The sequence below is a fragment of the Ceratotherium simum genome, chromosome 13 (genome assembly GCF_057802395.1).
Source record: "Ceratotherium simum simum isolate JZ-2026a chromosome 13, ASM5780239v1, whole genome shotgun sequence".
Classification (NCBI taxonomy): Eukaryota; Metazoa; Chordata; class Mammalia; order Perissodactyla; family Rhinocerotidae; genus Ceratotherium; species Ceratotherium simum.
Window position 1 is genome coordinate 61,332,735 of NC_141912.1, and position 22,426 is coordinate 61,355,160.

The 22,426-nt window shown below is 38.6% G+C and overlaps 2 long non-coding RNA genes across 4 annotated transcripts in view; one reads left to right on the forward strand and one right to left on the reverse strand.

Annotated features, from left to right (window-relative positions):
• The window catches only part of LOC147915743 (uncharacterized), a 77,542-nt gene extending 69,808 nt beyond the window's left edge, over positions 1 to 7,734 (reverse strand). For both annotated transcript variants that reach the window (XR_015553907.1, XR_015553906.1), the window contains exon 1: positions 7,651 to 7,734. This is a non-coding gene — a long non-coding RNA (uncharacterized LOC147915743). The remainder of the gene's footprint in view (positions 1 to 7,650) is intronic.
• An 8,076-nt stretch (positions 7,735 to 15,810) lies between these two features.
• LOC147915744 (uncharacterized) overlaps positions 15,811 to 22,426 on the forward strand; it is a 67,262-nt gene continuing 60,646 nt past the window's right edge. For both annotated transcript variants that reach the window (XR_015554172.1, XR_015554173.1), the window contains exon 1: positions 15,811 to 15,958. This is a non-coding gene — a long non-coding RNA (uncharacterized LOC147915744). The remainder of the gene's footprint in view (positions 15,959 to 22,426) is intronic.

Genomic DNA, 22,426 nt, shown 5'->3' on the forward strand with positions numbered 1-22,426 from the left:
CAAATCCTATAGACATTAAAGGAATGAGTACACAGGAGATCCCCAGCTTAGGATGGTTCAACTTAACAATTTTTCGACTTATGATGGTGTGAAGGCAATACTCATTCAGTACAAACGAAACTTCAAATTTTGGATTTTGATCTTTTCCCAGGCTAGTGGTATGTGGTACGATGCCCCCGTGATGCTGGGCCGCAGCAGCAGTAGCCGCAGCTCCCAGTCAGCCCTGCGATCATGAGGGTACATAACTGACACACTTACGACCATTCTGTACCCAGACAACCATTCCAGTTTTCACTTTCAATACAGTAGTCGATAAATTATGTAGGTTATTCAACACTTTATTATAAAATAGGCTTTGTGTTAGATGATTTTTCCCAACTATAGGCTAATGCAAGTGTTCTGAGCATGTTTAAGGTAGGCTGGGCTAAACTATTGTGTTCGGTAGCTTAGGTGTATTAAATGCATTTCCAAGTTAGATATTTTCAACTTACAATGGGTTTATCAGACATAACCCCATCGTAAGTTGAGGAAGATCTATATTAAGAACAAGTTTATGTCAATAATTCTGCCAGGAAAATTAAATTGACACATTTTTTAAAAACACAACCTATAAAATAAAGAATTTACTCCCCATCAAGAAAACTTTAGGTACAAATGATTTCATTAGTTAATGCTATCAAATATTTAAAGAAGAAATATACTAATCGTTTATGTATCAACTTGACTGGCCATGGAGTGACCAGATTAAACATTTCTGAGTGCATCTGGATGAGATTAGTGTTTGAGTTGGTGAGCTTAGTAGACTTTCCTCCCCAGTGTGGTTGGGCATCATCCGTTGAGGCCCTGAATAGAACAAAAGGCAGAGGAAAGAGGAATTTACGTCTTTTCTTTCGTGCCTTACTGTCTAGCCTGGGACACTCCATCTCATCTTCTTTGGTCCTCAGACTAGGATTCACACCACTGGCTCCCTTGGTCCTCAGGCCTTCAGACTCAGACTGAAGCACACCATGGGCTTTCCCAGTCCTTCAGCTTACAGGTGGCAGACTGTGGGACTTCTCAGCCTCTATAACCATGTGAGCCAATTCCTTATTATAACTCTCTCTCTCTATATATATATATACACACACACACACACACACACACACACACACACACACATATATAATGAAACAAATGCTTGTTTGTATGAGAAAAAAAAAATCTCAAATCCTTTTCATTCCATACACAATAAGTCATTTCAGATGGATCATAAACATATTAAGTATGTATGTAAATGCAAAAACATTGTTTTTCTAAAAACATAGGAAAATATCTTTACATTTGAAATAAATGGCCAATGAGTGCATGAGATATTGCTCAATACCTTATTAGGTATCAGGGAAATACCATCAAACCTCATTGAAATATTTTACATTCACCAGAGTGATTCTAAAGGGTGGAGATAGCAAAGCAAAACACACACACACACACACACACACACACGCACAATCCAAAATAACAAGAATCCTAGGAAACATTTTGCTTAGAATACTGTAATAAATATTTGGGACATACTAGAGCAGAATTACCTTTTTTAGTTACATAGTGGGTAAAAGTGAAAATGGGAAAAAAAAGTCAAACAAGCCATTTTATCAAGTAGTGATGAATTAATTCTTATTCTTCAGAGGCCCCTAATACGTTTAAAAGATGTAAATCTAGATTGTCTACTGGAAGATGAGAATTTCCAATTAAAAAAGAATAAAGAAGGTAGAATGACTAGATTCTCCTTCAAATCTTTAGAGTGTTTTGCATAGCAAAGGGGTAGAAGAAGAGTGATTCTGTGAGTCATTGGAATTCCGAGTATTACTTTTTTTTTTTTTTTTTTTGAGGAAGATCAGCCCTGAGCTAACATCCATGCCAATCCTCCTCTTTTTTTGCTGAGGAAGACCCGCCCTGAGCTAACATCTTTTGCCAATCCTCCTCCGTTTTTTCCCTTTGTCTCCCAAAAACCCCAGTAGATAGATGTATGTCATAGTTGCACGTCATAGTTGCACATCCTTCTAGTTGCCGTATGTGGGACGCTGCCTCAGTATGGCCAGACAGTGGCGCGTCGGTGCGTGCCCGGGATCCGAACCTGGGCCGCCAGTAGTGGAGCGTGCGCACTTAACCGCTAAGCCACAGGGCCAGCCCCAAGTATTACTCTTTTAAAACTTAGAAGAGAGGACAGCATATAATTTAATAAGCACAGAGCTGTCATTCAAAAAATGCCAATTAAATTGAAATATGTAAAGAATTTGTCTCACTCATTTAAAGTCACATATTCATGCCTCGGGACGATATGTTTATAGATTAATACTTGAGCCATGTGTTCTACTGAGGTTATTAATAGAGAAAGGAACAATCATAATGGACCTATGCACTTTATAGATGGGACAAATGAAGGACAGAGAGAGGAAAAACTCTGTCCTAGATTTCTTGATCCCAAGTGATGTTAATTTTTGTTTTTCAAAGATAAGTATAAAAATGTAGAGAGCGATTCTCTGTTAGATGGAGCTAACGTCTTAACAAAAATTCCTCAATAAATACCACATACCATTATTGCTATTATTTGTAGAGCAGTGGTAGAAGTTATGATAGTATTAGTAGACCTAGTAACTCCTGGATTTGTGGCTGATTTAAAGAGGCTAAAGGTAAGTAAAGCACATAGCATGCCTACACCTCTACTCCTTCAGCTAGGTGGAGGATAGTTGTACACTTGGAACACAAATAGACAGGCAACCCTTTTCAGATGTTACGTTAAAGAAAATATTTCTACGAAATTGGCAATTAAATGATGATAAATGGATGACAGTCATGACTTTTCTTTTTCCTGTCTTTCTCTTATACTCTTTTCTCCTTTTCCTATGCCTCAAATTTATTTTCTTCTTTTCTATTCTTAACTTTCACACTACTTTTCTCTTCTTTTTTGATATTTTAAAACTATATTCCCATTTAGTTACTTTTCTTTTATCCTTGTCTTTGTTTTCCATTTTTGTTTATTGGTCACCACCTAAAATTCTAAGCATTTAATTCAGGAGGAACTGGCTTCAGTTATAACATGCACTCCACAAAAGAAAATATTCAAATACAGTGCAGAGATCTATGAGGACTGACCAAGATCTGACGAGGTTTGAGACTCGGCTTCTCTGAAGCCCACACTGCTGTAGAGGGAACACGTGAAATCAAATACTGGTGAAGCTCATTATTCAACCCTAGTTAGGAAAACAATGTAATGAATAATATTTTAAAGTGCAATTGAGCATGATTTTCCTCCAATAAGCATAGTTTTATTATGAACCCTAGCTCTGCTATTTTGTAGAAGTTTGACTTCAGAGAGTTTTCTTAATGTCTCAGAGCTTAACAAATATTATCTATAGAACTGGGACTATGATGTTCCCCTATTCACCTTATAAGATTGTTCTCATAAAGAAAAGGAGAGATAATGCGTGGAAAAGTACTTTATAATCTGGAAAGCACCCTACCATTGCACAAAGGAAGGTAAAAAGAAATGAAATTGTATTAAGTTCTTTGATGCTCTATACATATTTTCCTAGATAAATATGGAGTAATATATTACTCTACCTGCAATGTATCTTGTTGGGATTATAATTTTTAAAGCTGGGTCCAGTTTATGTTCAATAAAGGGTGGGATTTCGAATTAGAGAATAACATCGTATTGGTGTTTTGGTGTATTTTATTTAACATGAAGTGCTCGCTTACTAACTGAATAACAATTCATTTTAAATTTGAAAATCTATCTTTTTGATAGCACATTGAACCCTACTTCAGATATCGTGAAAATCCAAATTATGTATATACACACACATACAATTGCACACACACATGCGTAAATAATTTATGCAATATCATCTTAATAATCAAACTAGTTATAGAAATGGTGTATGTAACACTTGGGTGCACTGGAAGGAATGCTTTATTAGTATATAGTCTTCTTTTTGTTCTCCAGCAGTAGTAATGGGTTAAAAAAGTCATTCATTTTGTGTTAATCCTTTACACATTTGCAGACAGTTAAAACAACTTTTCTCTTTCTAATCATAGTTGTTTTGTTCACGTATTGAAATCATAAACTTCGATGTACTAAGTTCCTTGTATTATAAACAATTGAGGTAAATGATCACTTTGGAATTATGAATAAGGGATTTATATAAATTTATATATATATATATTTATATATATAGTAGTTCTTCAAACTTTTCGCTTTTTCAGTGCTGGCCACCCCATTTCCAAGCAAGTGAAGGAGACTGATCACTGTCCTTCAGAAGGACACACAGTTGCAATCTTCATTTGCTCCTTCTCAGTGGCTCTTCTCATTATCCTGTGCTGTGAATTCCTATCTTCCCAGAACATGTGATGCTATAATAGCTTCTTTATTCACAAGAATGATATAATGCAATGCTAGGCAATCACATGTATTGAAGAAAGGTCAATTTCACAGGTTTTTTAAAATAAAAATGTGAAAATTGTCAAAACTAACCCTTGTCTCTACTATTTTTATATAGAAAACCTTTCTATGGCCAGATCTTGAAAATCCTTGATATACCCCATGAGAAAGTTCTAACCTCCTTTTCTATACTATCAATGCTAACAATAAGTGACAAGGATAATAATTACATTATTAACAGGATGCTCAGCTCAATACTGCACCAGTTCCAGACCAGAGTAATTTTCTTTATAAATCCACTCATCTGTGTATGTGTAGTGGCTTTCTTCCAAGGAAGTCAAAGTCCCACATTTAACTACCTCATTTATTTCCAAAACCTGCCTTTAAAAATATGTCATGATTAGGAGTGAAGACAAAAATAGAAAGTATTTATATATCACCTAAGAGAAATGTATTGTTTCAACACGCTGCGGCTGCAGCCACTGTTTGCCTTTCTGCAGCAGGAGTAAGAGAAGAGTTACGGTGTATCTGCCCTCTAATCTCTCATTGCTGAGTTTGCGCTGCTACACAGTGATATATCTGGGTGTTGCAAACTAAATGCAAAGTGACCATTAAATAAAGAATAACACATCACTAGTAATCTCTGCAAGATTAAAACTAGTATTTGGATATATGAATACAGGTAGTCAGTTTGGTGATGCCACTGTTCCTCCTGCCAATTTCATATTATATAATGTATAGCCCTCATTATAAAAAACCAGTAAAATTTCAAAAAATATATATGACTTTTAACAGTATTTAATTTCTTCAGTCTGTGAATGGTCAGAAGTCTTTAGAGAACTGAACAAGGACAGAATTGATGGCAGACTTTTATCTGATACGGAGGTTTTGAATTTTTTTCCTGTATGCGTTCAATGAAAAACAGATTAAGCTCTTGAACTTCCAGAGGTGTTTATATAGAATTGAAATAAGTTCCCGACTCCCTCCCAGATCCTTCTGTGGTCAGCAGAGTCTCCCTTGCTAATATATCTAGACATTGGCTGATATCTGCCAGGAGAGTAGTTAAACTCTCGGAGCAGCTTCTCAGTGGGGCTATGACTTTTAAGTTACTGTGTAATGGAGTGTATTACCATTTACCATATGAAGAAATAGCCTGTCTGTCAGCCAGGGAGCTATTTAAAGTTATATATAGGTCAAATGAGCCAAAAAGAGCAAAGGAAGATCAAGAATATTGAGTATCTCAGAAATAAAAAGATCAAACTATTTTAGGTACCAGGTAATTTCTTCCAATGATTGTTTTTAATCTATTGATGAAATTAATTGTGAATCATTGACTGCATTAAGAAAAATGTATTTCAAGGGCACACATTTTCCCTCTTGAATCAAATATATGGTATATAGATTCAATTTCTACAAATGGTTTTATATATTACCATTCCTACTTACCAACAAAAGGTATCTTAACATTTCCAATTTCCACTTCTGGGATCAGACTATGTTTTAATTTCATTAAGAATCACTAAATTCTGTTTTCTGAGTTATTTTTTTGTAGCTAAAACTACCATTCATTTACTATTTACTGTTTAAAGATGCTAAATAAATTATGTTAAATGATGAAAAGAAACATATATCTCATCTGTCTTTCCAAAGGCACCTTCACTATTAGGAGCTCTGTACTAGCTTGCAAAACATGGTAATGTTTGGTATGTAAGTGAATGAAGGACTTAAAACAGGAAATACATTATTTTTCTTATTCTGTAGTTAAGTAGTCTGAAAACAAAAAACAGGATATTACATTTTAAAATTATTTAAATAACTTTAACTCCAGACCAGATGAACATTGGCATTTAAGATATTATAAATATGTCTCTAATTAGATATTTTCTATTTATATTGCTATAATTTATCAAAAATAAATATTATTCAATATTTCATATCTGGGTATACAACTTATTTTATTGTTAATCATTCTATTAAAATTATTTATAGCAGGGAGTGTTTTACAGGAGACCAACTAGTAAATATTTAAAATGAAAAAAAAATTAAAAGAGTTCACAAAAGAAAGACATGGAATACTTAACAAATGTCAGGCAAAATCTGATACTCTAAGGGTAAGATCCTCTCTTAGTAAAGAGTGACAAATCCTATGTTAGGAGAATGCCAATCTTGTATCCAGCATTCTGATGACCAGTTTTAAACCAGCTGTTCACTCTTTTAGCTCCAACTTTTTGCTACTATCTCTATTTCTAACTGAAATGCTTTCAAATTATTAGATCACAAATAATACAACCTGCAGAAAATTGTATTCCTGTTTTACACAACTCAAGTCCTTATCATTTCTAGAAAGACAACATTCCTACTGACCCCTAACTCTCTGTCACGTATTCTATAAAATCACATTCTGTAAAAGCATTAGTCATGAGGAGAGAAAGAGACCTAATTTCAACTCTTATATCTTAGTTTAATGGAATCTCTGTCCATAGAATTGAAAGCTGAAAAATATTTAAAAAGTCAACAGTATTTTGTGGTTTTAATTGACTTCTTCATAACAGTAACGGGATTCAACTCTTCCCAAGGCCCTTTGAACACTGCTTCTGGAAATGTCCATTAGTACAACCAAATTTGGAAGACAATTTGATGTGTACCATATGACCAGTTCTTCCACTTTTCTAACACGCACTAGAGAAAAGCCCATTTATGCATACAATGAAACATATGAGGAGAGAAGTCAAGATGGCGGCGTAGGCAGACTCTGAACTCACCTCCTCCCATGGACACAGCCAATTTACAACTACTCATGGAAAAATTACCCCTGAGACAGAACTGAAAACTGGGTAAGAGGAACTCCTGCAACAAAGGACAATCCTAATCGATGTGGAAGAGGCAGAAACTCCCTTCTGGAGAGGAAAAACGCCGCCTTCACAAGCTGCCAACTTCACGGCGGCCCGGGAGCAGCCCACAGGCACACAGCCTCCCTGGAGGAGCGGGGCCCTGAGCCGGGGAGTGCCCCCACTGTAGGTGCTTTGTGGACCCAGCACAATCAAGACAAGTGGCATAATATCTGACTTTGCCTGCCACTAAAACATTGGGGAGTACCCCCAGAAAAGCTGGTTCACAAAGAAATTAAAACTGGCTCTTAAAGGGCCCACACGTAAACTCACCCATTTCAGAAAGCAACCTAAAACCACCAGAAAGAGAGGTGCACAGTGCTTTGGTGAAAAGTGACTCACCTGATAGGCTCTGAGTGCATTGCAGTGAGAGGTGAGACCTCTCCAGGGTCTGGGACATTGGCGGCGGCCATTGTTGTGGCCTGGTGTGGGCGTGCTGACACAGAGGGCGTTGGAGTTCTCCCTGGGGCCTGCTAGCCCTGGGTCTGCCCCACCCACTAAAGCACTGATTTAATCCAGCTCAGCCAGGATGGGTAGCCAACCCTAGAAACTGGCCCCACCAAACAACAAGCCCTCAGGCAACTTGTGGACCTGCACAGATTGGTGACTGGATTCTCTGCAACCTGGTGACTGGGGCCACTTCAGTGGGGCAGGGCGTGCACAAGGAGCAGGTGGAGAGTGTAGGGCAGTGGTGGAGTGTGTGGGGCTCCTGCCGTGGTGAGACTGGGTCCACTTCAGGAGGTCGGGGCATGCACACGGGGCAGGACCATGTTGACTGTGTGTGTGTTCCTGTGGGCGGTGGGGCTTGTCAGCTGCAGAAGACTTGTGCTTCTCAAAGACCCACATGGGAGTTTGCCACACCTTCCAAAGCCTGAAACAATTGGGTGTTTCCCTGCCTGAGGCCAGCCCCACCCAGCTGCAATCCTCAAAGAGCTGACAAGAGACCTAAAGGCCGGAGGCTTATAACAATTGTAAACCCCTGAGCCTAACAACCTGCCATGCTGGGGGCCTACTCACTTAAAAGAAATACTGCAACACACATGTGGTATTAGAACTTGCAGCTAACTGTGCTGGGGCTTCCCACACCTGAAAAAGAGACTGAAGGGCCCACAACAACTACAAGCAGCTGAGTGTTACAACAGCTGGCCAGGAGCATAACTCAGCCTCCCTGGGTGCCTACAGGGAGAGCAAACATGCCACAACAGAAGGACACACATAGCCCACATAGGGGTAACTCATGGAACATTGAGAACTGAGGGAAGCACACTGGAAGGTTCCTAAGGCATCACTGACATAAGGTCACCTATCCAAGAACAGGAGACGTAGCTGACCTACCTAATACATAGACGCAAGCACAGGGAAAGAGGCCAAATGAGGAGGCAAAAGAATACATTTCAAGTAAGGGAACAGGACAAAACCCCAGAAAAGGAACTAAGTGAAACAGAAATGAGCAACCTATCTGAGCAAGTTCAAACAAAGAGTGTTAAGTATGCTCACTGATCTGGGGAGAAAAATAGATGAACTCAGTGAGAATGTCAACAAAGAAATGGAAGATATAAAAAAGAACCAATCAGAAATGAAGAATACAATACTGGAAATGAAAAATTCACTAGAGGGACTCAAAAGCAGAGTAGAGGATACAGAAGAATAGATCTGCGAGCTGGAAGAAAGACTAGAAGAAATTACCCAAGCTGAACAGGTAAAAGAGAAAAGAATTAAAAAGAGTGAGGACAGTATAAGGGACCTCTGGGACAACATCAAGCACACTAACATCCGTGTTATAGGTGTCCCGGAAGGAGAAGAGGGAGACAAAGGGGCAGAGAATCTATTTCAAGAAATAATAGATGAAAACTTCCCTAACCTAAGGAAGGAAACAGACATCCAGGTACAGGAGGCACAGAGAGCCCCAAACAAGATAACCCCAAAGAGGCCCACACCAAGACACATCATAATCAAAATGTCCAGAATTAAAGATAAAGAGAGAATCTTAAAAGCTGCCAGAGAAAGACAAGTTACATACAAAGGAAACCCCATAAAGTTATCAGCTGATTTCTCCACAGAAACCTTACAGGCTAGAAGAGAATGGCACGATATATTTAAAGTGCTAAAAGGAAAAAAATATATATATATACACATACTCTAATACTTATGTATAGATAGATATAGATAGATATGTATGTATATTATAACACTATAATATAGTTAACAAACCTCAAATAACAGTGTAGACATCTATCAAATAAATAGCAGTACTTGTATTTGGAGAAGGATATAGGGGAAGATTACTCCTATCTCTCATATTTTGATTCTCAAATATGAGTGTTTTCATGTATTAAACACAATGTAAAAGAAAAAAATAAATAAATCAAGTTAAGGCTAAAAGTAATATCTTAACCTCAACTTTTTCTTTTTTTTTTTTTTTTTTTAATTTTTTGTTTATTGCAGTAACATTGGTTTATAACATTGTAAAAATTTCAGGTGTACATCATTGTACTTCTATTTCTGCATAGATTACATCATGTTCACCACCAAAATACTAATTACAACCCATCACCACACACATGTACCCAATTATCCCTTTCACCCTCCCCCCTCCCCCCTTCCCCTCTGGTAACCACCAATCCAATCTCTGTCCCTATGTGTTTGTTTATTGTTGTTATTATCTACTACTTAATGAAGGAAATCATACGGTATTTGACCTTCTCCCTCTGACTTATTTCACTTTGCATCATGCCCTCAATGTCCATCCATGTTGTCACAAATGGCTGGATTTCATCGTTTCTTATGGCTGAGTAGTATTCCATTGTGTATATATACCACGGCTTTTTTATCCATTTGTCCCTTGATGGGCACTTAGGTTGCTTCCAAGTCTTGGCTATCGTGAATAAGGCTGCAATGAACACAGGGGTGCATGTACCTTTGCAAATTGGTGTTTTCAAGTTCTTTGGATAAATACCCAACAGTGGAATAGCTGGATCATATGGTAGTTCTATCGTTGATTTTTTGAGGAATCTCCATACTGTTTTCCATAGTGGCTGCACCAGTTTGCACTCCCACCAGCAGTGTATGAGAGTTCCCTTCTCTCCACAACCTCTCCAACACATGTTGTTTCCTGTCTTGTTAATTATAGCCATTCTGATGGGCGTGAGGTGATATCTCATTGTAGTTTTGATTTGCATTTCCCTGATAGTTAGTGATTTTGAACATCTTTTCATGTGTCTGTTGGCCATCTGTATATCTTCTTTGGAGAAATGTCTGTTCAGGTCTTTTGCCCATTTTTTAATTGGGTTGGTAGATTTTTTGTTGTTGAGATGCATGAGTTCTTTATATATTTTGGAGATTAAGCCCTTATCAGATGTATGGTTTGCAAATATCTTCTCCCAATTGTTAGGTTGTCTTTTCGTTTTGTTGATAGTTTCCTTTGCTGTGCAGAAGCTTTTTAGTTTGATGTAGTCCCATTTGTTTATTTTTTCTATTGTTTCTCTTGCTCGGTCAGATGTGGTGTTTGAAAAGATGTTGCTAAGACTGATGTCGAAGAGCGTACTGCCTATGTTTTCTTCTAGAACTTTCACAGTTTCAGGTCTTACATTCAAGTCTTTAATACATTTGGAGTTAATTTTTGTGTATGGTGTAAGGTAAGAGTCTACTTTCATTTTTTTGCATATGGCTATCCAGTTTTCCCAACACCATTTGTTGAAGAGACTTTCTTTTCCCCATTGTATGTTCTTGGCTCCTTTGTCAAAGATTAGCTGTCCATAGATGTGTGGGTTTATTTCTGGGCTTTCGATTCTATTCCATTGATCTGTGTGTCTGTTTTTGTGCCAGTACCATGCTGTTTTGGTTACTATAGCTTTGTAGTATATTTTGAAATCAGGGAGTGTGATACCTCCAGCTTTGTTCTTTTTCTCAGGATTCCTTTAGCTATTCGGGTCTTTTGTTGTTCCATATAAATTTTAGGATTCTTTGTTCTATTTCTGTGAAAAATGTTGTTGGAACTTTGATAGGGATTGCATTGAATCTATAGATGGCTTTAGGAAGTATGGACATCTTAACTATGTTAATTCTTCCAATCCAAGAGCACGGAATATCTTTCCATTTCTTTGTGTCTTCTTCAATTTCTTTCAGAAATGTTTTATAGTTTTCGGTGTACAGATCTTTCACCTCTTTGGTTAAGTTTATTCCTAGGTATTTTATTCTTTTTGTTGCAATTGTAAATGGGATGGTATTCTTAATTTCCCTTTCTGCTACTTCGTTGTTAGTGTACAGAAATGCAACTGATTTTTGTATGTTGATTTTGTATCCTGCAACTTTCCCATATTCGTTTATTACTTCTAAAAGTTTTCTGGTGGATTCTTTAGGGTTTTCTATATATAAAATCATGTCATCTGCAAATAGTGACAGTTTCACTTCTTCCTTTCCAATTTGGATCCCTTTTATTTCTTTCTCTTGCCTGATTGCTCTGGCTAGGACTTCCAATACTATGTTAAATAGGAGTGGTGACAGTGGGCATCCTTGTCTGGTTCCTGTTCTTAGAGGGATAGCTTTCAGTTTTTCACCATTGAGGATGATATTAGCTGTGGGTTTCTCATATATGGTCTTTATTATGTTGAGGTACTTTCCTTCTATACCCATTTTATTCAGAGTTTTTATCATAAATGGATGCTGGATCTTGTCAAATGCTTTCTCTGCATCTATTGAGATGATCATGTGATTTTTGTTCTTCATTTTATTAATGTGGTGTATTACGTTGATTGATTTGCGAATGTTAAACCATCCCTGCATACCTGGAATAAATCCCACTTGATCATGGTGTATAATCTTTTAACGTATTGTTGTCTGCGATTTGCTAGTATTTTGTTGAGGATTTTCGCATCGATGTTCATCAGTGATATTGGCCTGTAATTTTCTTTTTTTTGTGTTGTCCTTGTCTGGTTTTGGTATCAGGGTAATGTCAGCTTCGTAGAATGAGTTAGGGAGCTTCCCCCTCTCCTCAATTTTTGGAAGAGTTTGAGAAGGATAGGTATTAAGTCTTCTTTGAATGTTTGGTAGAATTCACCAGGGAAGCCGTCTGGTCCTGGACTTTTATTTTTGGGGAGGTTTTTGATTACTGTTTCGATCTCCTTACTGGTGATTGGTCTATTCAAATTCTCTAGTTCTTCTTGATCCAGTTTTGGAAGGTTGTATGATTCTAAGAATTTATCCATTTCTTCCAGATTGTCGAATTGGTTGGCATATAGTTTTTCATAGTATTCTCTTATAATCTTTTGTATTTCTGAGGTGTCTGTGGTAACCACTCCTCTTTCATTTCTGATTTTACTTATTTGTGCCTTCTCTCTTTTTTTCTTGGTGAGTCTAGCTAAAAGTTTGTCTATTTTGTTGATCTTTTCAAAGAACCAGCTCTTGGTTTTATTAATTTTTTCTATTGTTTTTTTGGTCTCTATTTCATTTATTTCTGCTCTGATTTTTATTATTTCCCTTCTTCTACTGATTTTGGGCTTTGTTTGTTCTTCTTTTTCCAGTTCCTTTAGGTGCATTGTTAGATTGTTTATTTGAGATTTTTCTTGTTTGTTGAGATAGGCCTGTATTGCTATAAACTTCCCTCTTAGAACCGCTTTTGCTGTATCCCATAAATTCTGGCATGTCTTATTTTCATTTTCATTTGTCTCCAGGTATTTTTTGATTTCTTCTTTGATTTCTTCATTAACCCAGTCGTTGTTCAGTAGCATTTTGTTTAATCTCCATGTATTTGTGGCTTTTCTGATTTTCTTCCTATAGTTGATTTCTAGTTTCATACCGTTGTGGTCAGAAAAGATGCTTGGTATTATTTCAATCTTCTTAAATTTATGGAGACTTGTTTTGTGGCCTAATATGTGATCAATCCTGGAGAACGTTCCATGTGCATTTGAAAAGAACGTGTATTCTTCAGTTTTTGGATGGAATGCTCTGTATATATCTACTAGGTCCATCTGTTCTAGTGTGTCGTTTAAGGCCAATGTTTCCTTATTGATCTTCTGTTTGGATGATCTATCCGTTGGTGTAAGTGGAGTGTTAAAGTCCCCTACTATTATTGTGTTACTGTCTATTTCTGTTTTTATGTCTGTTAATAAATGCTGTATATACTTAGGTTCACCTACATTGGAGTGCGTAGATATTTACAAGTGTTATATCCTCTTGTTGGATTGTTCCCTTGATCATTAGGTAATGCCCTTCTTTGTCTCGTTTTACAGTTTTTGTTTTAAAGTCTATTTTGTCTGATATGAGTACTGCTACCCCAGCTTTCTTTTCATTGCCATTTGCGTGGAGTATCTTTTTCCATCCCTTCACTTTCAGTTTGTGAGTGTCTTTAGGTCTGAAGTGTGTCTCTTGTATGCAGCATATATATGGGTCTTGTTTTTTTATCCAGTCAGCCACCCTATGCCTTTTAATTGGAGCATTTAGTCCATTGACGTTTAAAGTAGCTATTGATAAGTATGTACTTACTGCCACTTATTAACTTTTTTTTTTTTCCTCAGTGTTTTAGTAGTCCTTCTCTGTTCCTTACTTCTTCTATACAGAATTGATGGTCACTTTAGTTTGACCTCTGTCTGAAAGCTGTACTCTTTAACTACCCTCCTCCCTCCTTTTCTGTTTTTGATATCATATCCAACCTCTTTTTTGTGCATTTGTATCCATTACGTTCTAATCGTGGAAATAGATAATTTTTCCTATTTGTGGTCTTCTCTTTTCCCCTTAAATCAGTCCCTTTAACATTTCTTGTAACACTGGTTTCTTGGTGACAAACTCCTTTAATTTTTGCTTATCTGGGAAAATTTTGATCTCTCCTTCCATTTTGAACGATAACCTTGCTGGGTAGAGTATTCTTGCATGTAAGTTTTTTCCTTTTAGCACTTTAAATATATCATGCCATTCTCTTCTAGCCTGTAAGGTTTCTGCTGAGAAGTCAGCTGATAGCCTTATGGGGTTTCCTTTGTATGTAACTTGACATTCTCTTGCGGCTTTTAGGATTCTCTCTTTATCTTTAATTCTGGACATTTTGATTATGATGTGTCTTGGTGTGGGCCTCTTTGGGGTTATCTTGTTTGGGGCTCTCTGTGCCTCCTGTACCTGGATGTCTGTTTCCTTCCTTAGGTTAGGGAAGTTTTCATCTATTATTTCTTGAAATAGATTCTCTGCCCCCTTGTCTCGCTCTTCTCCTTCCGGGACACCTATAACATGGATGTTAGTGCACTTGATGTTGTCCCAGAGGTCCCTTAGACTGTCCTCACTCTTTTTAATTCTTTTCTCTTTTACCTGTTCACCTTGGGTAATTTCTTCTAGTCTTTCTTCCAGCTCACAGATCCGTTCTTCTGTATCCTCTACTCTGCTTTTGAGTCCCTCTAATGAGTTTTTCATTTCCAGTATTGTATTCTTCATTTCTGATTGGTTCTTTTTTATATCTTCCATTTCTTTGTTGACATTCTCACTGAGTCCATCTATTCTTCTCCCCAGATCAGTGAGCATCCTTAACACTCTTAGTTTGAACTCTCTGTCGGGTAGGTTGCTCATTTCTGTTTCACTAAGTTCCTTTTCTGGGGTTTTGTCCTGTTCCCTTACTTGGAATGTATTCTTTTGCCTCTTCATTTTGCCTCTTTCCCTGTGCTTGTGTCTACGTATTAGGTAGGTCAGCTACGTCTCCTGCTCTTGGATAGGTGACCTTATGTAAGTGATGGCTTAGGAGGCTTCCAGTGTGCTTCCCTCAGTTCTCAATGTTCCAGGGTGACCCCTATGTGGGCTACGTGTATCCTTCTGCTGTGGCCTGTTTGCTCTCCCTGTAGGCGCCCAGGGAGGCTGAGTTATGCTCCTGGCCAGCTGTTGTAATGCTCAGCTGCTTGTAGTTGTTGTGGGCCCTTCAGTCTCTTTATCAGCTGTGGGGAGCCCCAGCACAGTTGACTGCAAGTTCTAATACCACATTTGTGTTGCAGTATTTCTTTTAAGTGAGTAGGCCCCCAGCGTGGCAGGTTGTTAGGCTCAGGGCCTTACAATTGCTGTAAGCCTCTAGCCTATTAGGTCTCTTGTCAGCTCTCTGAGGATTGCAGCTGGGTGGGGCTGGCCTCAGGCACAGGAGCACCCAATTGTTTCAGGTTTTGGAAGGTGGAGCAAACCTCCTATGTGGGTCTTTGAGAAGTACAAGTCTTCTGTTGCTGAGAAGCCCTGCCGCCCACAGGTCCACACACACAGTCAACACAGTCCTGCCCTGTGTGAGTGCCCCGACCTCCCCAAGTGGACCCAGTCTCTCCAAGGCGGGAGCCCCACACACTCTGCCACGGCCCCACACTCTCCACCCGCTCTTTGTGCACACCCTGCCCCGCTCAAGTCAGCTCAGTTGCCAGGCTGCAGAGAATCCAGTCACCAATCTATGCAGGCCCACACGTTGCCTGAGGGCTTGTTGTTGGGTGGGGCTAGTCTCTAGGGTGGGCTGCCTGCCCTGGCTGAGCTGGATTAAATCGGTGCTCTAGCGGGTGGAGCAGACCCTGGGCTAGCAGGTCTCAGGGAGAACTCCAATGGCGTCTGTGTCAGCACGCTCACACCAGGCCACAACAATGGCCGCCGCCAATGTCCTAGTCCCTGGAGAGGTCTCACCCCTCACCGAGATGCACTCAGGGCCTATTAGGTGAGTCTCTTGTCACCGAAGCACTGTGCACCTTTCTTTCTGGTGATTTTAGGATGCTTTCTGGAACGGGTGAGTTTGTGCGTGGGCCCTTTAAGAGCCAGTTTTAGTTTCTTTGTGAACCGGGTTTTCTGGGGGTGCTACCCAATGCTTTAGTAGCAGGCAAAGTCAGATATTATGCTGCTGGTCTCAATTGTGCTGGGTCCACAAAATGCCCACAGCGGGGGCGCTCCCCGGCTCAGGGCCCCGCGCCTCCAGGGAGGCTGCGTACCTGTGAGCTGCTCCCGGCGGCCGTGAAGCTGGCGGCTTGTGAAGGTGGCGTTTTTCCTCTCCAGAAGGGAGTCTCTGCCTCTTCTACCCCAGTTAGGATTGTCCGTTGTTGCAGGAGTTCCTCTTATCCAGTTTTCAGTTCTGTCTCAGGGGTAATTTTTCCACGAGTAGTTGTAAATTGGCTGTGTCCACGGGAGGAGGTGAGTTCAGAGTCTGCCTATGCCACCATCTTGACTCCGCCCCCCAACCTCAACTTTTTCTGATGTGCAACATTTGAATCTACTATTCCTTCATTTTGTTTATTTATTTTTTTTTGGTGAGGCAGATTGTCCCTGAGCTAACACCCATGCCAATCTTCCTCTATTTTTTGTATGTGGGATGCTGCCACAGCTTGGCTTGATGAGTGGTGTGTGATCCACGCCTGGGATCTGAACCTGTGAACCCTGGGCCACTAAAGCAGAAAGCATGAACGTAATCGCTAAGCCACTGGGTCAGCCCCACGTTCCTTCATTTTTTGAAAATGAAGTTTTAAAGTATATGGTAGTAATTGTAATTAAATAGACAAACAAAAATATAAACTAATTGATAAGTTAGGAAATTTTATAAGGGTGGCACTTTGATTTGGAGCTTTCACACTGAGTAAGATGGATTGTAGAAGATGTTGGGTGGTGGGTAACTGGGTTTCAGGTAACTGGGACAGAATAAGGCAAGACATGGGGTGAGAACAAGCAGGAAAAACTTGAGATTTGTTTTCAGAATAGTTTACATGAAAGGTGCTTTGACCAAGTCATCCCATCTCTCTGAGCATCTGTTTTCCCATTGGAAAACGAGCATAAAACCGCTAATCTCCAAGGTATAGTGCAGGACTGAAAGCAGTAGTATATGAGAAGGGGATTTATAAACTATAAACCCCCAAATACATGGTAGTTATTATTTTACTGTTATTAATAAATATATGTACAGGAACAGGGGGCTCAACCTGACTGGAATGAAAGGATTACTTTGACAAGAAATAGAAAATTGTGTTGATGTATTGGATACACCAGATTATGGGGGCATTTGGAAAACACACAGAAATTTTGAACTTGAAGGATTTGTTCAAAAGCTGTGCTTCAAAAAATAATTGACAATAATATTTATAATCACATCTGTTTCAATAAGCTAACATTTTGAAGCATATATTTCATGCTTGACCTCTCCTATGTGCTTTAAGTGTACTAATTTCTTTGATCTTGCAGAAGTATGAAGAAAGCACTGTTATTATGCTAGAGTTATAAATTAGTAAACTGTATGTCTTTGAGTCACAAAGAGGTTAAATAACTTGACCAAGGAAACATCTAGCGAGTATGAGAGCTGGGATATAAGCACACGCAGTCATGCTTCCAATCACTCTGCCACTGTCCTCCTTACCAGGCAGTACTTCTTCGTAGGTAATAGATATAAACAAGGAAAATTGGGACCATGCAAATGTCTTTTGGATTGGAATACAAAGAAAAGAATGACTTAAATTAAGGGAAAACAGACCAGCCAGCATGAGTAGGAATTAAGAAAACTGTAGACCAGAACAGCTGCGTGATGTCCGATTAACACCCTCCTTCCTAATGCCTCCTTGTGGGGGATCATGTAAGATATCATAAAGAATAGGTGTGCATACTGGAAAAGTTTTTGACGGTAAAAAGGTCTTGTGCTAGATAGAAGTTCTTCATTTTCTCTCTATCATCTTTTCTATTCTCCTCCAGGAGTTGTTGTTTGGGTCTCAAGACTTGGCGAGATGGATAGAATATGTTTCTAGATGTGGTTTCTATTTGGGAAATAGATTTCCTTGGTTCTTAAAAACAAAGGAACCTAGAACAAAGCACACATATATTTAAACACTTAAGGTAGGCTCTAGTGTCTTAATTGAGTAGGGCAAATGAGACACCGACTTTTTCTTATATGTAATCTTACCCGTGGATTTGGATGTGAAGTCATTGTTGGTAATGAGAAGTGTATATATCTTCTGCTCTTAAAAATCTACACAGAACCATAGGCAACTAAGTATACAAATATAGTGCAGGAAAGTGAACCCTGAAAAGATAGGAACAGAAATGTAAAATGAAGATGAATAAAGGAAAATAAATGTTCAAATATATGAGCCAAAATAAGATGAAACACTGAAATGAAAAATCAGATGGAAAAGTACTGAATACCGGAAAGATTTCATATTAGTCAGGAAATGTTTCTGTGGTGTTAGAAATACTGGAACCAATCCTTCCTTATACTATCTTAAGACATGATCAATGGGAGCATCTGTTTGAAATAAAGAGTTTAATAATAGTAGGGAAAATGTTTTCTGATAGGAAATCATTCAGATTTGATAGGAACCTGGTTTGATAATATAGGAATCACACTAATGATTCTATTATTAAGTACAGAAGAAAAGCCAAAAATATACTATGCATTTAGAGCACGAAAGGGTTTATTACAGAGAATTAGAAATTTACACAACTTTGGAAGAGCTGAAAGAGCAAAGGTTAGGAAGATCATTTCTAACTTCAAGGGACTCCAGAAGTGAAGAAATGGGAAGAAAGCCATTGATAATGACCTCAGTTGCCAACAGCACTTAAGTAGGTGATTCTCACAGCACGATGATCTGAAGATGCTGGCGGTACTCCATGTCAGCTAACTATTGATTTACGCACAATCTCTGGCCCTTGCATGAGTGCTTCTCATTAGCTGAATTCTAGTAGGAGGAGACTGTGGGAAATATAGCTCGAGAACTACAAGAGTAAAGATGGGAACAGATATGATGCTAAACTCATAGCAGATAATCCAGCACAGGTAGGGAGAAGGGTGGAAAGGTAGAGGCAAATATTCTAGTTGGTTGTAATTCAAGAGCAAGCTAATGAAATCATGGGTTAGAGACAATGGAGGCTGAGAAGATGAATAAATCATAACACATATAGCTAACATTTGACATATAACTAGCATTTTTGAGTGCTTACAATGTGCCAGGAACTATAGTTTACCGTATATGTAGATATGACCTTTATTTAACAAATACTTATCTAGCACTTCCTGTGTGTCAGGAGCAATTCTAAAACCTTTACAAATATTTGCTCATTTAATCCTTATACCAACTCTATGAGGTAGATTCTCTTATCTGCCTTTTATAAGTGGAAAATGTAAGTCATGGAGATCACACAGGTAGTAACTTGCTAGAATCAAACCCAGGCAATTTGGCTCCCAAGTCCATGCTCTAAACCACTACAGTACGGTGCCTCTTATTCTATCTTCAATGGATTATCCTTTTCATGAGAAAGGTACTGATTTTGAGTTATTAAATGAGAAAATGGAGGCCCAGAATGTTAAATAATTTGCCCAATATGATACATATAGAGAATGACTAAGTATTTTGATTATATTTTGCAGTTACAGGATTTGGTAACCAATTAACCATGGCAAATAAAGTAAAGAGAGAATTTGAAGATAATTTTTAATCTACCTAACCTGGGAGATCTGAAGAACAGTGGTGCCACTGAAGGAAGTACTGTAGTAAAGCAGACGATCACATTTGAAGAATGATATTCAGATTGGAATGGGTTGAATCTGAGCAGTAAGAGAACATTCAGGTGGAAATGCTTTCTATACAGTTACACATCAGTTACATATCAGGGGTGGGTTTCTCCTAAAGTAGAGAAGTACTGATGGAATGTGTCTGAGGCCCGACCGCAGGCCAGCATATCAGGGCAAGATTGGCAGAAGGAACACTGCCCTTGCAATGATATTGGACCTTTTGAAGCAGACATGAGGTACAAGGGATGGGACATTCTCAGGAATTCTCAGAATTTAGGAATTCTAAAATAGTGGGTACTGAGGTCTGTAAGAGGCTGGAGTCGTTGACCAAATAGAATAGAGAAGTAGCTAATTCTACCAACCTTTTCACATACCCTATTGAATCTCCCACTATTACATCCCATATAGGTCACATCAGATAAAAAGATATATTCCAAAAAGCCAGAGACCAGTTAATGTCACCCTGCCTCACATCCCAGTAATCCTTAATAATTCCCTAAATATGATCACATATATTCATCTATTTTTTATCATTCCCTCATCTCTGTTATTACTCCTGATGGAACTTGTATTCTGGAGTTTCTTCAAGGAAAATAACTCCTTCGTGGAAAATAACTCCTTCTATATTCTCGTACTATTTGGTGAATGTTCCTTCCACTCTATTGGCCTAATAGGAAGATCTGACCTCCCAGTGCCCTATTGATGATTGAGTCCCCTTGCACCACATGCACAGAAGTGTGGCTTTGGGTTTGGGACTTGAGATGACACTTGTCTTCACTCCTTAAGATCTCTTCTGGATCATGACTCACATACCTACACTAAAATATATGTTAAATCATTTAGTGTTGCTGGATTGTTCCTCTATATTTATTGATAGTTTAGAAACTAGACTCAAAATCAACATCAGATTCCGCCATCACTCTCGGTGAATTGAATACAGTTTGCTTCAATTCTCATTTAGAAGGCTACACCGAGGACATTATCCATTCAGAATTCTCCTTGAAACCTTATTTAAATACCCTAATCGGTATTTAGCTATGTCACCCCCTTACTCCATCGGCCATGTGCCCAACTGCTTAAACCTGGAATCCTTTATCATCCTAAATTCTAGTATTCATCACTTTCTGTATTCATTAATCATCAGAGCCTTTCCATTCTCTCAACTTCATGTATTTCTCTCTATCCCTTCTGACAGACCTAGTCTAAGCCACCATTGTTCCTTATCTATGAGTGAAAACTGAAATGGCCTCTATTTCCTTTTAATCCTGCCCGTCTTCAATCCATTTTTTATACTAGATGCACAGTGATATTTTTAAATGCAAATTAATCCTGTCACTTTCCCACCTGACAATTTTGATTTCGTTCTATTGCCTATAACAAACGTTCCCAAGCTTTTTCTGTAAACGACCAGGTAGTAAATATCTTAGACTTTGCAGGCCGTATGGTCTCTGTTGCAACTGCTCAAGCCTGATGCTGTAGCACAAAGTACATCATGGACAACACATAGCCAATGGCAGTAGCTGGGTTCCAATGAAACTTTGTTTACAAGAACCAATGACAGGTGGGTTTGGCCTGTGGGTCGTAGATTCCCTATCCCTAGTCTCCAAGATAAAGCTCCAAGTCTTGACCATTGCTTGTAAGTTTCCTTTTTCTTTTTGGTCTCAACCTAAATGTCAATTCCTCAAAGAAGGCTATCCTGACCCCTGATTAGGTAATATGTCCCCGTGGCATCCTGTTTTTCTTCCCTCTTAGACATTTGTACTTATTTCGGAAATAACATAGTGGTGTGCTTCAGTGAATGGGGCCATACTTCTTGGTTCAATCCTGGCTCCACCACATTCTAGGAGTGTGATTTTAAGCAAGTTACTTAACTTCTCTTTGCCTGTTTTTCTCATTTATAAAATAGGAAGGATAACAGTACCTTCAAAGATGTTATAAGGATGACAAGAGTTAACATCTATAAAGTATTTAGAGCAGTGCCTGGTATATAGTAAATAAAACAGTTTATTTTTATTAATTATCCCATTTCCCACTAAACCGTAAACACTAGAAGGTGAAAGGTATATGTCTCCTGTTCACGATTCTATCTCTATGATATGTGACATAGAATGTGAACTGTAAACAGTGAATTACCAAATAGATTATATCAATTATCCAACCATTATACAAATATACTGGATTCCTTTATTTGTCTCACTGTCAAATTGTTTGTTTAACTGATTTTCGTCTGCTATGTTCTCTAGAGTCTAAAGTCCAGAATATAAACTCTATGAGGACAAAGCCTATGATATTGAGAACTGTATAACTAAATAGTAGTGCATTAATAAAACTTTGTGGATGAGTGTGTACCTACCCATAATTCTCAGGATCGAGTCCCAGCTCTGTAGCTCCAAGGCCCTTTGTGGTGTGGCCATTGGTTCCACTGAAGCCTCATCTCTCATGTTTGTTTCCGTATATTCCAAGCATAATAAAATCTTGCCGTTCCCACCAGCTCTCTCTGTCTCTATGCCCGTGCATGTGTTCGTTGCCTACCCTGGAACACTCCTCCCCCCCACACATACACACACAGCCAAGGTAATCCTTTCTGTAATATTATGAGTAAACTCTTATTCATCTTCCTGGTTTAAACATATATTTATTTTTTCA